General features: G+C 39.3%; 1 pseudogene; it reads left to right on the top strand.

The window, feature by feature from the left end:
• Positions 1-2,452: 2,452 nt before the first annotated feature.
• LOC6045518 lies at positions 2,453-4,726 on the top strand (annotated as a pseudogene).
• The last annotated feature ends 10,608 nt before the right edge of the window (positions 4,727-15,334 follow it).

Here is a 15,334-nt window from a genome sequence, read left to right on the forward strand (position 1 = left end):
TGATTTTAAAGATCCAAAACCGACTTCAAACCACGTGGCTTCAAATTCCATTCACATCTCGAGGTAAGGTGCGTACACCCTGTCTCTCAAGTCAACCTTCTGAGCTCAACACCGAACCCCCAAAGAATTCTTCCCAGCGTCGTTTCGCTCCAGTGGCTTTTTCCCGTGGACACTTTCCGGCCACTCACTCTGCTGTGAACAACATTAACCATAACAACTTCGCTACAACCTACCGGCCTGCCTGCTCAACCTGGCCGAACGGAATGGTGTTTCTGATGAATATAAATTCGCCGGCAGAGTTTATCCTTGAGAATCTCCCCCTTCGGTTGCAGTTTGGCTGTTTTTAATACATTTTTTCCTCACTGTTTTCAAAATAACATCCCGAGGGGTACCGGGGCCTGCTCCTGCTGCGGTTTCGCTGCGGTTGGGGCGCACTCATTTGTTGTTGCAGCGCACAGAAGCACTTGTTGAACTCACCTGGTACCGATGCCTTGTTGTTGCATTCCATGAGGAACGAAACGTTACGATGCAGCTGCAGCGTTGTCGGATAGCCCCTACTGGAATAAGGCACCTAGCGAGGGAAGCGACTTCTCTGCCAAGGGGATAAATGTGAAAATCATTCCGGTAATTTCCTAGGAAGTGTCTGGAGAGGTATAGAGAAACATAGAAAGAGCTGTAACTCCCTAAAACCAAGCAGCAGTAAAAAGGGTTCCCGCCGCCGAAGAAGAGACTTCCACTTCCGACGACTATTAGCTGCCTTTCCAAGTGGCTGTAATATAGTTTTTAATAACTGGCCGGCTAGCTAGCTGTGAGGCACTCGCAGACTCTTCCCCCCGAAGACTTAAACAGTCATTACGCGGCGAACCCGCCCTTTTAATGAAACGAAAGCCGCATACTTTCAAAGTGCGTTTTGAAGTGATGAATGAAAGGCTTAGGACCAGGAATTTTGAGGATTTCTGGTAAAAGCTCCCGAAATGACTTTCGTGATGATGAACGAAAAATTAAGTTGATTTTATTGCAGTGAAATCTTTCGAAAGTTGTTATTATACAAATAATGTAACACTAAATCTAAAATTAATACAAACAATGCTGCACAAAAAAAACCTTTTTTACTTAATGCAAAAGCAAGAAAATCTTAAAAATATAACAAACTAAACCTTCGCTACACAATCCCTTCCCAGATCCACCAACACAAGATTCGCCCTGATCCGTCAAAATTTAATTAATCAAACACCAGTCCACCCGTCTGGGGGAGAAAACCTTTCATCTTTCCGATTCGGCCGCGCATCAGCATGCCCCCGAGCTTGGACAGGTGATTAATCCGCCCTCCATCGGCACCGCCGCGGGAAAACTTGTAGTTTAATTGAAAACGACATTAAAACTTCTTCCGGCCACACGGTTGCAGGTAGAACCTGTGGGAAATTTTCTTACAACATCAATTCCTCGGAGAATGGTTGAGCTTCATTCATAAAAGTTCTCCTCAGAACGTTGAGGGATTTCTGGGGACGATTTTGGGTTTGTTGTGACCATGGAACGTAAAGAAGATTTCAGCATAAAATGTGGGTGTTGAAGCGATTCAAATTTGACATTCCGCCGTCCATTACAGGGTGTAATAGGGTGACAATAGAAAAAATCGTCATCAGGAATACCCCCAGGTTCGATTCTTTAGGTAAAAATAAGTAACTGTGCCAATTTTGAGCCTAAAAAAATCTTTTCATACAAAAACATCTTCTACAAACCGTTAATAACTTGTCAGGGCTCACTCGGATTGTTTTGCAATCTTGTACAAAGTTGTTTGACATAAAATTTTACATAAGAATATCAAACTTGACAACGATCCGCTACACTTGACGCCATCTTTTGGTTGAAATTTTAAATTTTTGGCTATTCCCCTTATTTTTTTTTTTTTGATTTTCCCATACAAATTTCAACGATTAATAGCGACAATTTAACTTGAACCGATTAGGCTTAAAATTGGCATGATTACTTATTTTTACCTAAAGAATAGAGCGAGGGGTATCTTTTAAGACTTTAAAAAAGTCTTGTCACCCTAAGGCGTGCTAATCCTAAATTTAAAATATAACTGAGTAGTTCTCTACGAAATCGGTCTTTTTTCTTCAATTTTAATTTTTGTATTTTTTAATCTGGCTGAAACTTTTTTGGTGCCTTCGGTATGCCCAAAGGAGCCATTTTGCATCATTAGTTTGTTCATATAATTTTCCATACAAATTTGGCAGCTGTCCATACAAAAATGAAGTACACAGCAAAAAAGGTAGTAAAATGCCTGCATGTAAAAAGGGGTTGTGTAATTATTTTTGTGTAATATTAAGCAGTTTGCATTGAACCCCTCTGCTCAATTTTCCTAACACCATTTACACCCAAAATGTGTAATATTAAACACATTTCTGTTCTATATTACTTTCCCGTGTTGTTTGCGAATCAGCTGTCAAAATGTCAAAACAGTCGAGAACGCAAAAGATTTTAGTCAAAACATCTAAATGATGCATTAAATTATTTTTTGAAAAACGATCGCTAGGGAGGCCAATATTCAATCTCGGAACGGACCGGAACGGGAATGTTCACCCTGGTGTACAGGTAAGTGTTTTCACTGCTTAAAGGACCTCCGTTGTTTTGAAACTTTCCAGCCATCTCATCAGTGTAAAATGTTTTTTTTCAGTCCTCGGGCGCCTCCTAGAACTATCCTGTCGTCGTCATCTTCGTTGCATTAAATGCCGAAGTCTTTCCGGATGGGTGCCGTGCGGGTGGCATCACAGGTTCCGGCCACAGGTAAGTTGGTTTGTAGCAAGGATTGACATTTTGCAAATGAATTGTTTTTACTACAGGGTCTTCTGCTGAGTGGCCATTAAGACAGATCGGTGACATTCTGATCGAGAGCATATCACCAATCGAAGCAAACCATTTGGTAGAGCGTGCCGAAAAAAAAGAACAACACGGCGGAGAAATTCACGATTCGGGAAATAAGTTCCGCCCAACGTCAGAACTAAGGCTGGGCTAGCGGAAACACTTCGTTTTACTTGCGATTTTGCTACGAACCGTACTACAAGAGCCACCACCTGAAGCGAAAATATCCACCGATCAGTTGCACCAGCTGCAGAAGCTGATAACCGCAAGCGGGCCGATTGATTTGACCAAGATTTACAAGACGGGCCTGTTCCAGATTCGGCCGGACTAGTTGCATCACGGTGTCTAGCTGACGGAAGAGGGAGCAGATAAGTTCCGATCTAAGCTCAACATCATAGTCCAGCATGCGCCGGAACTGGTCATTGCGACCATCGATCGCAACAGTGGCGTCATCCGGACCGCCTATTACGATTCGCACAGTTTGTTTGCGGTGGTGAATCCCCGCAAGTGGTTCAAAACGAGCGTTCCGATTCCGAGGAGGATGTGCCACCGCAGGTGATCGATCGCGATTACTATACGGACACGAAGAATAGGGGTTATCTTGCGGATCCGGAGTAAATGAGTAAGGACAGGCTGGTGCTGGGGCAAAAGCACGGCCAAGAGCTGGCTAAGATTGATGAAGATCGGGAACGCTTGTTCTGTACCGGGAATCAACGCCTGTTGCCGAGGACATTAACCGGTTCGCAAAAGCCAGCTCGCCGTTCGTGGACAAACACAACTCGACATTCTAAATCCGCACGGGAGGCGGTTCGAACCGGATGTTTGCCGGGGCTGTCGCTTCCATCGATCCCATGATGTCCACGGTGGGACTAGCAATCGCGCTCGTTCGACACACTCTTAGGAAGGTCCATCAGCTGCCAGTGGCGAATGATCCCGCCCCAGATTTGAACCAGTAGGACGACCTGCCGCAACACATCGTGTACACTAGTCCAAAATATATGAAAGTTAACGGTTTCCTGCTGAACACTGCCGGACTGTCTCCGTTGGGACCACATCAGGAAAATCAAACTTCGATCATTTTGAACCAACGCGCACTGGAAACAGAACGCCGGCGTTGTGTGACTTCTAGGAGAATCCCCAGCTTACTATTTCGGTGGTTCCGTTGGAAACAGGTTCTTCAACGACGACAACGCTCCCCCGGTCACGTTTGGTCCAGCGAACCGCTCGCCGCCAGCAAACACAACACATCCTCCAGAAGGCCTGGCAGGCTGGGAACGACGCAAGCGGACGCATCTGCTGCAGCGAACCGACAAACTGCTCCAAGAGCTGCGCAACCTGGACAACCAAAAGTGTCGCGAAATGCACAAAAACCGTAATTTATGTGGCCAATGGGCAAGAAGACAAGAACAGCATCCTGATGAATTCTTGCGGCAGCATCACGTACGAGATGTTTGTATCGCTAGGTTGGGAGGTCGAGCTGATGTCGTACAACGGGCGGTTGTCCGCGGTAGGGTGGTGGCTAAATTGCACCGTACTTACACCACTTCGACAAGCGGATTATAGATCTTTGTTTTACTTTGCAGTTACGTGGAGCACATCTTCGAGGAGTTTACGGCCCGCATTTTCAGACCCACAGCCCTGCCGGATCTACGACCGGAAGTGTCCCGCTGGCGGCCGCACTCATCGATCATCACAGCCGGAAATCCTCTAAGAGTGAGTTTTTTGTGAATTGATATCTCAATCAGCACAAAATATACTTTTAAGCAGTCGAGAAAGAATCCAGTTCCGATAGCAGTAGATAATAACGACCAGCAACCTTGGCTGCAGCTAGTTTTTGATCGCCACCGGAATAGACAAACAAGTGACTTGCAATAAATCAGATTTAAAAAAAAACTTTGTTTATGTTTAGATTGACATTTCTAGCAGAATGACCAATTCGATATCTATCCCTGAGCTCAAAATGGGCATTGTGTAATATTACACGATTTTTTGAGTACATTCATAGATGTAATTTTAAGTGATTTTTTTCACAAAGGTGATGTGCATGCTTTTGCATGCGATTTTACCATCGGATTTTTTGCTGTGTATGAAAATTCAAAAATCTGTATCACTTGAAGGAAATTTTTCATCGATTTGGAGCAATTCCAGCTCAAATTAGGAATTTTTTTGGTACTTTTGTACCCGACCCTTTCCGATTTCAATGAAACTTTGTAGACATATTACCCTAGGCCTATATAAGCCATTTTTGTGTATATGGAGCCAATAGTACTCGAGAATAACATTTGAGAAGGGCGTAAGGTATTTACATATTTTTGTATTTTGCAATTTAAAAATTACTGTATCTCGAAGCCGTTGCGTCGTATCAAAAAGTGGTCAAAGACAAACATGTAGGAAATTGGACGGGCTTTCTGAAAAAAATACACTGAAACAAAAATACACGCCACTTAAGTGTGATTTTTTTCGTTCAAAATTTTTGAAGAAATAGCCTAAAATGTTACTAACGAAAAATGCAGGATGGTATCTCTCCTAAAAAATACAAAAATCATTTACTAAAACGGTTTTTTTTTTGAAAAGTGGTCTAAACGTCAAAATTTTTAAAAACCATTAGTGGGAAGACAATTTTATATAAAAGTCTCCATATTGACCATTATCCTATGTCCAATCCGTGGGAAGATACAGCGGTTTAAAAAAAATGTTGAAAAAACGGGTTTTTTGTGATTTTTGGCAATTTCTATATGACAGACTTGGTTTTTCAGTCTCGTATTTTTTTTTACCAGAAAGCTCGTCCAATTTCCCATAAGTTTGCCTCACCCAAACAACCAACCATTTTTTAATGTCGATATCTCAGCAACTAATGGTCCGATTTTCAATGTTAAAACATTTGTGAAATTTTCCGATCTTTTCGAAAAAGATATTTTCAAATTTTTTAAACCAAGAGTAATATTTAAAAAGGGTCAACTTTCATTTGAAATTTGAATTGAGGGTTAAATTCAATGCAAAACAATGAAATAAAATTTAAAAAATAGTATACTCCTAGTAAATTTAATTGAAACATTTCACTGAAACAAAGGTAACTTAAATCAAATAAGAACTTTACAAACATAAATAAAGTCGAGTTATAAAACATTATTATGCGACAAGAGTTCTATTGTTAAACATACAATTTTGTTGAATTTTCTGGAAACTTTTAAAAAAATCCACCAAAGTTTTAGGTTAACTGGCTGGTTTACAACGAGAGGCGATGATGAGAATGCAGAAATTACGGTTCTGAAGTGTAGGGCAGCGAATGACCAAGAAGGTGAAACCTGCCAGAAATAAATGAGCTTGTTTGAGACCTAAAGAATGCCGTTCATTAAAATTTTAGATCAAATTGATGCGATTCATAAGCAAAACCGAGTGTCCAATATTCAAAGCAAACGTATGCGTAATTCAAATAAACTTTTATCAGTGTCCGAATAATAGGGATTTTAGGCTCAACAATGATTTTTTTTTTAAATTCTGAATAAAAATGGTTAGAAAAGAAATATGTTAGATGCTCTCTTAAATTTTTTTGCCAGCATTAACAAAAATGGTATGCTAATACCTAAGTGTCTGGAATTTGAATCATGACGTTATTTTTGATGTGCAAAACGTATTGTCAGCACTATTTTTATAAGCCCAACTTTTATACAGATAACTACAAATAACGTTTCTTGAAGCGCAAATTAGTACACGATTTAATTGTATTTTTTATGGAAAGGTCATAATTACAGTTTTAACAAAATGTTTATATTTTTTGTGAATGGTTATAAATTGATTATTCACATTTCATAGATTGAGTTTATGTTCAAAACATTGTCTTCAGAAACATTAAAATTTCCCTTCAATTAATTGGTTATCATGTTAATTGTAGTCATAATGTTGCAAAAAATCATAATTTAAAAATCAATTTAGTTCAAAGTGTATCTTCAGTAGAGATACCAAGCCATAATTTGCATCCCCATCCCCTTAACCGGTGCATCGCGTTGGTTAAATTGCCCAGAAACACAAGTGCGATACTGTGCCAAGTGTTCCATTTCTGATTTTAATCTGGGCTACGATGGCTTCTCGCCTTGCACAGTTTATTTTCTTGTGGCATTAATTTCCTGTGCATTTTGAGGTTATGGTTAATGCGTTGCTACTTTGTTGCCTGCCCGGACCCTGAACAGGTGGATATCATCGTACATTGTACATCAAAGACGTTGTAATTACCAGGTGTGTGCAAGAGTGTGGCGTTGCATGAGAGTGGATTATAATTCTTCTGTAAATAGAAAATTAATGGCACCGCCGTTTGACAGGATAGAGAAAGCTGCGGTTGGCAGCGTGAAACCTTGAATGCGTTGATTAAGCTCAAACAAAGTGTCCTTATCTGATGTAGAACTCAACTGGGGTGGTTCACAAAGTCCGTAATCAGTGAACACAATGACTATCCTAACTAGGTGAAAATCTTCCAATAAAGAAACGCCCCGATCGAATTCGATCTCGGTAGAGTCCCCTCGAGCAAGCAATGAACACGTTTGTTTCATGGCGCCCGAATCCAACATTTATTGGAGCACTTGATTAATTTTTACGGCGATATCAATTTATCCCAGCCCCAAAGCCACAGGTTGAAGAGCGGCACGCAGTGACGCGAGGCAGATTAATCACGGCGTTCCAACACCCGAGAGCCGACAGCAAGACACAAGATGCCCTATAGTCTATTGCTACCACAGGCCATAAATTAGGAAGTGAAGCAGTCACCCCGCGTGAACCTTCCGGCCGAAAGTCAATGGCCATCGCAATACATATCTCATCGCGGCGTTTGTTGGCTTATCCACAGCCTAGAGAGCTCCCCCTAAGCTAGATAGATTACAACTTTGAATGGCTTTCTCATCACTAGGTCCCACAGGGGTGATGTACAACAACCCAGTACGTCCAGTTAAGGGGCGAAGGCAGGTTGATGGGAGGAGGTGCCTCACCGCAGGGGTCAATTGGTCAGATTGTGAACGCGCGCGGCCGGTTCCCTACCGCCAGGGGTCGGTGGTCACTAACGGTGGCGAAACAGGCAGCGCGGTCATTTCCTCATAGGTTGATACGGGGCTACGGCATGAAAAACACTGCGGGAGAAAATGATGGTGGTCAAACTTCTAAAAATCTGAATTACACAACATGAGCAAAAAAAAACATCGTTTTTTTAACTGAAGTATTTTTAGCATTTTTTTTTGCTGATGTTTAGTAAAGTTTCACTGAATTTTCAAAATTATTCAGCAATTTAGATTTTACTGAATTCTCAGTTAAAACAACTGAAATTTTAGTATAATAGTTTGTATATAGTTTTTTTGCTGATAATTCACCAATATTCTCTTTTGTCAGTTTGACAGACCTTTTGCTGAATATTCATTCAAAGATTCAAGACTAGAAAAGAGTTTATATTATATTAATTTAATTCAAATTTTGACCTCGCTCTAACTCTAATCTTCCCACAGTGCGAACCCTGCGTTGTCAACGCACCCAGGGGGACACCCAGGCACCTCAAGCTGTTTTTGGCTCTTGTCTAATCGTTAGTTGTTCCGCGCTGTCTGTGCCGGGGAATAGATGCTGTAATATTAATTTGCTCTCCATTCACCTCACCTCTGAGTTCGCTGTACCCCGCGGTGAAATGGTGTTTTTACGCGTCATCGTCGTCGTCTTTGATGGCTCTATTCAAAAATAGATCAAACAGGTGAACCTGCGCTACAATGGACTTTATTGGTTTTCTTAGACAAAAGTAAGACCGCGATTTGGGCTCTTTGCTTCAAACGGGCGGTCATCGGACTCCCGTGGGATTTTTTTTGGCTCCATGAGATAGAGAAAGGCAAATGCATCGTAAAAGACTGTTTAGGACAAAAAAATCATTTCCAAGGAAGAAATAGCCTTTCTTTCGAGACTATCTCGGCGCCGCAGTTCGATGCATGGGAATATAATGATGTTGAATGAAAAAAAAACAGTTGAAATGTGCTAAAAGTAATATCGTTAAAGTGAACCATTAAAAACTAATATGTCGATGGGCTAAACTCTACCAGCTAAGGTGGAAGCTCGTTGGGAAAATGATGAAGTTGTGTTCGAGCTTGTGGCTAGCACTAAGAGAGGGATCAGCAGCAGCAGCAGCAGTGGGTTCGATAAAGCTTTCCGCAGTCCATTGAACGGTGCAACGATCGTTAAGATAATTGCATTATGTCATAAAATTAGCGGCTCCGCTATTGAAATGCAATTATGGACACCTAGAAAATTGATTTTGAGATAGGGCGGCTCGTGACAGCAGTTATGTTTGAAAATGTATTAAAAACTAATTGATTGACACCTTAAACAATTAAAAGCGCCGACAATCTCATGTGTGACAAAATATAACTTTAAATAATTTAAACATTTCCAAGTGTAAGTTCCTGAATTCACTAACACATTTGCAGCTTTGAATAATTGAAATAAAAAATCATTTTATGATTCAAGATATTTATAAAGAAAGTTAGATTCATGAATCATCTTGATGAAATTGGGCGGAGAATCAACTGAAAAATATTTTCAGTGTGCCTTGCGCAAATGCAAACGAATAACGAGTCAAAACTAAATATTATTGAGACCAAAAAAGTTAAAAACAACACTTTCCAAGAAATTTTACAAGCCCCGTAAGACACATCATTAAAAATGACGACCTCCTCACCGTGGGTGCCTTCTCTTCAAAACTATTTAATGGAAACAAGCACGCGTGTCGACGCGAGCAACAGCGGAAAACATCCAACCTCTTGCACCGGTTGGAGCCTCAAGCCCATCACTCACGTGGCCTCTCCAGTGACTCCCAACGGTTGAACAGGGCTCGTTCAAGAATTACGTAATTGAACGCGGAGTTCCATTTTCAGATTACGGTCAAATCAAACAAAGCAACACGGGGAATTTCTTTAAGAAATTTACACGTACTCTTCGACTGATCCTCACGAAACAATTCACCTTGCTCTGTCAACTATGCACAGAAAACATTATTTGAAATATTTTTATCGCTTTTTGCTGCCTTGATTTCAGCCGCGTTGTGCAGAGACTTTTTTCATCAGCTTTTTAGATCCATTACATTACTGAGTAAGTGCGGCGATAAGAGTTGGCAAAGTCGAGCCACGAGGAGGACGACGTTCCCGGTCGGGCACCCCTCCGGGCCCTGGACTCTTGGCCCAGACAAAAACCTTCGAAAAAATCCCTGGAGCGTGACGGAATCACCGACGCGGCACCAAAAATACGTATCCGCCATCGTACATAATACGTGGCCAGCAACAGCAACAACGACAGCCAGCAGAAAATGCCGGCCGGCCTGAAGCTACAAACAAACAGTGGCTATAGTGCAAAAAATAGTATATGATGGTTTGCAAAAAAAGTATGGTAGTTACAGTAACATGCAGAATTCTTGGACTGGAGGAAATTTAACCAAAAAGTAAAATGTCTGTTTATTTCAGATTAATGTATTTCTAGATGCATCTTTCTATTAGTCCTAGAGGCATCATCAACAGAATTGAGTAAGATATTTTTTCACCGAAAATCGCCAATGGTCCAATGAACACATTCCAGAAGGAATTAGGCTTGTCCGTTCTGTCCCCAAGGTGCGCATTGGATCGACGTCCGGTGTCTCAAAACCAACGATTCATCCTTCAAAAGCATCGCATTTCCTTAGTATGCTATGACGGCTAGGAGGAAACCACGACGGCCCATATGAGACGGTGAACACGTGGAGAGGCATCGATTGCATTAAAAAATCATCATTTTACTTTATTTAGAATGGTTGAAATTCTTCCAGGAACATCAATAATTATAATTTTAGTACTTTAAAGAATGTTTCTGAGCCAAAACTCGAGTAGATGCTCTGCCACGTGTTCACCGTCTGACATGGGAAAAAAATATGCAATTAGGTTGATCACAACAAGCATTTATTGTATGGTTAAGAAAAACTTTTGCTTAAATACACTGTATTCTTCATTTTTGTAAGTTTAATTAATAGGGGTTCAACTTTGGAAAAATTAGGATTTACGTTGTCCTATATTGGACCCCCTTAATTTTGCTCTTCTCAGTAAAGTTCCTTAAACTTACATTAATCCGACTTACTGAAGAAAAATAATCAGTTAAAAAAATTATAGTAAATTCAATCATAAAATGGATAATTCAATCATAAAATACAAATATTGTTTTGTGTTAAAATGCTAGTGGTAATGGCTGCATTCAGATGTCGGACTCAAAACACTTATTTTGGCGAAAAGGACAATAAAATGTCAGTCAACATTGTTTTAAATTATGCTGAACATGCCAAATTAAAAATTTATGAACAAAAACACGCTTGAAACTGTGATTTTATTAAATTTTTCATCAAAAAATCTTCAGAGGGTCCACTATAGGAAAGGGGTCCACTGATGGATAACTTACTCTACACAGAAAAAAAATATGTGAATTTACTCGACACGGAAAAAATGAATCAAATTTACATCAATTTGCATTTAAATTTAAATGTTTAATGACGTGCAAAAGTGTTACATCATAAATGATGAATTTCCCGAAATGTTATTTAAAAATATTCTAAAATTTCTGTATTTTTTTTCCTCAAATTTTTCATACTCTTGGAAGTGCCTGCGTTTGATTTCATACTTATTTTGAATTGTATTCAACAGGTGTGCAATAAAATACCCTGAAACCATGAAATTTGAGAAAAAAAAGTATTCATGTTTCATGGACCATTGCGAATTTTGCTGAAGTTGAATTTCCTCAGTACAAAAATACCAAAAAACTAAAAGATCTGATAAAATTCATTGAAACTAAATTATTTTTACGTATTTTGAAAAATATTTAAAAATTAATTTATACACACACAACATTTCAACAGTGTAATACAGTAGTTGTTCGGTAACTGGGCGTTGTTTAACTGGGCTGCTTTTTAACTGGGCGCTCGATGACTGGGCCGTAGCCCAGTTATCAAGCAAACAAACAACAAAAAACCAAAACAAACCGAAAAGACCGAGGGGTTAATGGATGCAAAAATCATGTTCAATAAATAATAAATCTTTTTTCATTTTTTTATTTAATTTCATTTCACAATTAAAGAAATATTAAAAGTAAGCATTGCAAATAAATTTGATTAACTTTTATTGTTATATTTCATAAGGAAAATATTATGCATTGATGGTCCTCTCGTTAGTTTTCGTTCAGCCCAGTTAGCGAGCAGCATTCGAACAAAACTTTATGACGGAAAAGTAGATCTGACAAAATGTTTTTTTTTTTTTGCTAACTCATTAATTAAAATATCACTATTATTTAAGTTCATCAAAAAAAGATTCTATTCTATTTCCGCAGTAACTATTCAAAAAGGTGAAACCTTAGATGTAATAAAATAATCTGTCTCACTTGTGATGATTCTGAAAATATTTGATTGAATTAATAGAATTAAATAAGTATTAATTATTATTATTGATTATTATTTATTATTATTTTTTTAAAGAATGTAATGAAAGCAAAAATATTTTTTTAAATGAATTTGTCTAATCTAATCTAATCTAATCTAACACAAACGCAGCCAGTCCGATGAAAGCATGCTGGAAAGTCTTGTGATTAGATAACGCCCCAAGCACTTTTCTTGTCAATATTAATAATTGCAATACATCCGAGAACACCCGAAAATGCATTACAAAAATTAAAGCGGCCAGCCCTACTACGTTGTGTTTACCGCAGAGAGGATTCTGTGAACGGAACACATTCCACAGAATCTACAGGGGAGGAGAGATGCGTGGACATACCGTACCAAACGCTCCGGTTTATTTTTGCATTGTGTTGTGTGTAGTGTAAAAATATATAATAAAATGTAATATAATAAATGAATATAATCAAGAGCATAATTTAATATAGTAAATTACCTTTATAACCAGCTGAAAAAATATTAATTATTAATTGAAATAATGCAGAGCGGAATAAAGAGATTGTAAGACCATAATAACTGAGTAGAATAATTTAACAAGAATTTAGATAGTTCAAATAAATAAATATGAAGAAGAGAAGAAAAGAAATGAAGAGAATTCATTCTTGGACAGCCAGCAAGGGCAATACTGAATCACAGATGTTTACCCGAAGAAGTATGTATCAAGACAATAAAATCAATCACAGTGAGCGGGGAAAAAAGACGACAACTGCAACGAAAATCCTGCGCGACGACCGCGACCTAGCCTTGAACGAACTGTCAAATTCAAATTTAATTTTATAGACTTGACCGCGTACTGAACTAACGTAACCAAAAAGGATTCATGCTAATCAAAATAAACCATACGGTTTCAAAAGACTTTGAATTTCGCCGACCTGAGCTTATGAACGTAAAATCCACCGATAGATTTTTTACACAGGAAAGAAAAATAACGTGTTGCGAGTCTAATTTTTTTATCAGCTCAGAGACAAACAAAAATTTTAAGGGGGATCCTTAAACTTGAGTCAAAAATAAATAAACCGCCAGTATAAATTGAAAAAAAAACAGTAAGTTGATTTAATCCTCCCGTTAAATGATCGCAACAAAAAAAACTGAAAAATAACTATTGGATTATCAAGGGTTAATTTTCGAGAGCAATCGCTCTTCAACCGACCACACAAAGCAGGCTCTGCGCGGTCAGCGATTTTTCCCCCACCTCTTTCCCTTCCCGTCCATACCCTCTCCCACAACACAGAACTCTCTCACCCGAAAAGAAATGTTGCTTGCTGCTGGGCCAGCCTGCCAGACTGGATTGCTGATCGGCTTGCTGCTTGCTTTTCGTCGATTACCTACTTCTCTTGCTAGCAAACGTCAAATTCGCACGCTTGCTCACACACTCGCGACGGTAACTCTCGCACTTTCTCTTCGTCGACACTTTTGCAGCCAGACGCCATCATGGCTAGTCTCCGGCAACAAATTTGGTCATCAGAAAAACCAAATTTATTTCACAGAGTCAAACGAAATTAAGCGAAACTTCACGATCTTACAAATGCACACATTAAAACGAATTAATTAACACTATTTTCAGCTTGGACAAACAATAAATTCACGAAAAGAACGGGGTTTTATTCGGAGCAAAAGCACGACACGTCAGTTGCTTTTCGGGCTCTCTCTCCAATTCAATATTTTTTTAAATGAATTTGGAACAAAAACATTTATAAAAAAATACAGAATCCAAATAATACGTTAAATTCACAACATTATATTACTAAACTATGAGAGGGTTGATGATTTGAAAAAAAACACGAAACCAAAAACATTTCGCTTACTGTAGCTTCCCAAGCGTGTGCTGCCTGCCTGCCTGCCTATTCCCATTCGGTTCAAGGTTTCGCTCTCGCTGGCCAAACTGTTACGGCCATAGTTCGCGAAAATGTTCTTCACTGTTCGAAGTCAGGCAAAGCGCCACAGGTTGTTGTTTTGTTTTGCTGGATGGCTGGCTTCTGGCCTGGAAAGCTGCCCTCAGTTCTTTTTCAGTTTGAGTTAAACAATTTGAATTTTTAATACAATTGCAAACATTCTTCTTGCCATGATGGTTCACAATGGAGGTTAGGCGGAAATAGATTAAAAAATAACAAAGAATTCCAAAATTATAGAATTATAGTCATGTTTTTCTCTAGTTTTACTTTACGTTTAATTTAGTTTTGCATGAAAATCGAATCAACAAAACTTGTAAAACAATTTTATGCATGCAAATTTCCTTTAAAAAAAATTGTTTGATAATTTCATCACACGATAACTCATTTGCAAAGCTATCTGCAAACAGCTATAAATTCCCGTCGAAGTCAAAATTAATCATCATCTCGTGGCCGGGGTAGGTTGTCTTAGCCTTAGGTGTTTTCGGGTCTTGTTTTTGCCCGTTCCGTGACCTGTCAGGAAGAACCGCACCGACCGACCACCACTCCCCGCTCGTCGGTTGTTCACCGGTTTTTACGCGATTTCAGGCAGCGGGTCCGAATATATGGTTAAAACCTATTTAAAAAAGATCCACGCGTTTTTTATACGTAGTTTTTTTTTTTTTTTTTGCTGTTGCCCCTCGCAGCTCGATACCGCCACCCCGATCGGACACATCGGACGTGGAGAAAATTATTGTAATTTATAATAATTATTTCACGCTACTGTTTGACTTTTGGCCGCCGACGCCGATGACGATGGAGAATGCGATGGGGGCTACCGTATAGATCGAGGAAAGCTTAAATAAACATCCATCAATCAGGCGCAGATTTCCATGGAAGAGTGCCCCCTTTGTGGAGAGATAAAAAAAATGAGACAGACTTTCATGTCAATAAAGAGCCTCGTCGAGGCCTACATTATTACTTTTTAACTTCCTGTGAGCTTTCATCTTTCATTTTCCATTAAAGGTCGATGAAGGATTAATCGACAAAGGCGTTTCGCCGAACGGATGTCAACTTTGTAATGATTGATTTCGAATGGTGGTGGCGCTACTCAATCGACACCTTTTTCAAT

The sequence above is a fragment of the Culex quinquefasciatus genome, chromosome 2, assembly GCF_015732765.1.
Source record: "Culex quinquefasciatus strain JHB chromosome 2, VPISU_Cqui_1.0_pri_paternal, whole genome shotgun sequence".
NCBI lineage: Eukaryota > Metazoa > Arthropoda > Insecta > Diptera > Culicidae > Culex > Culex quinquefasciatus.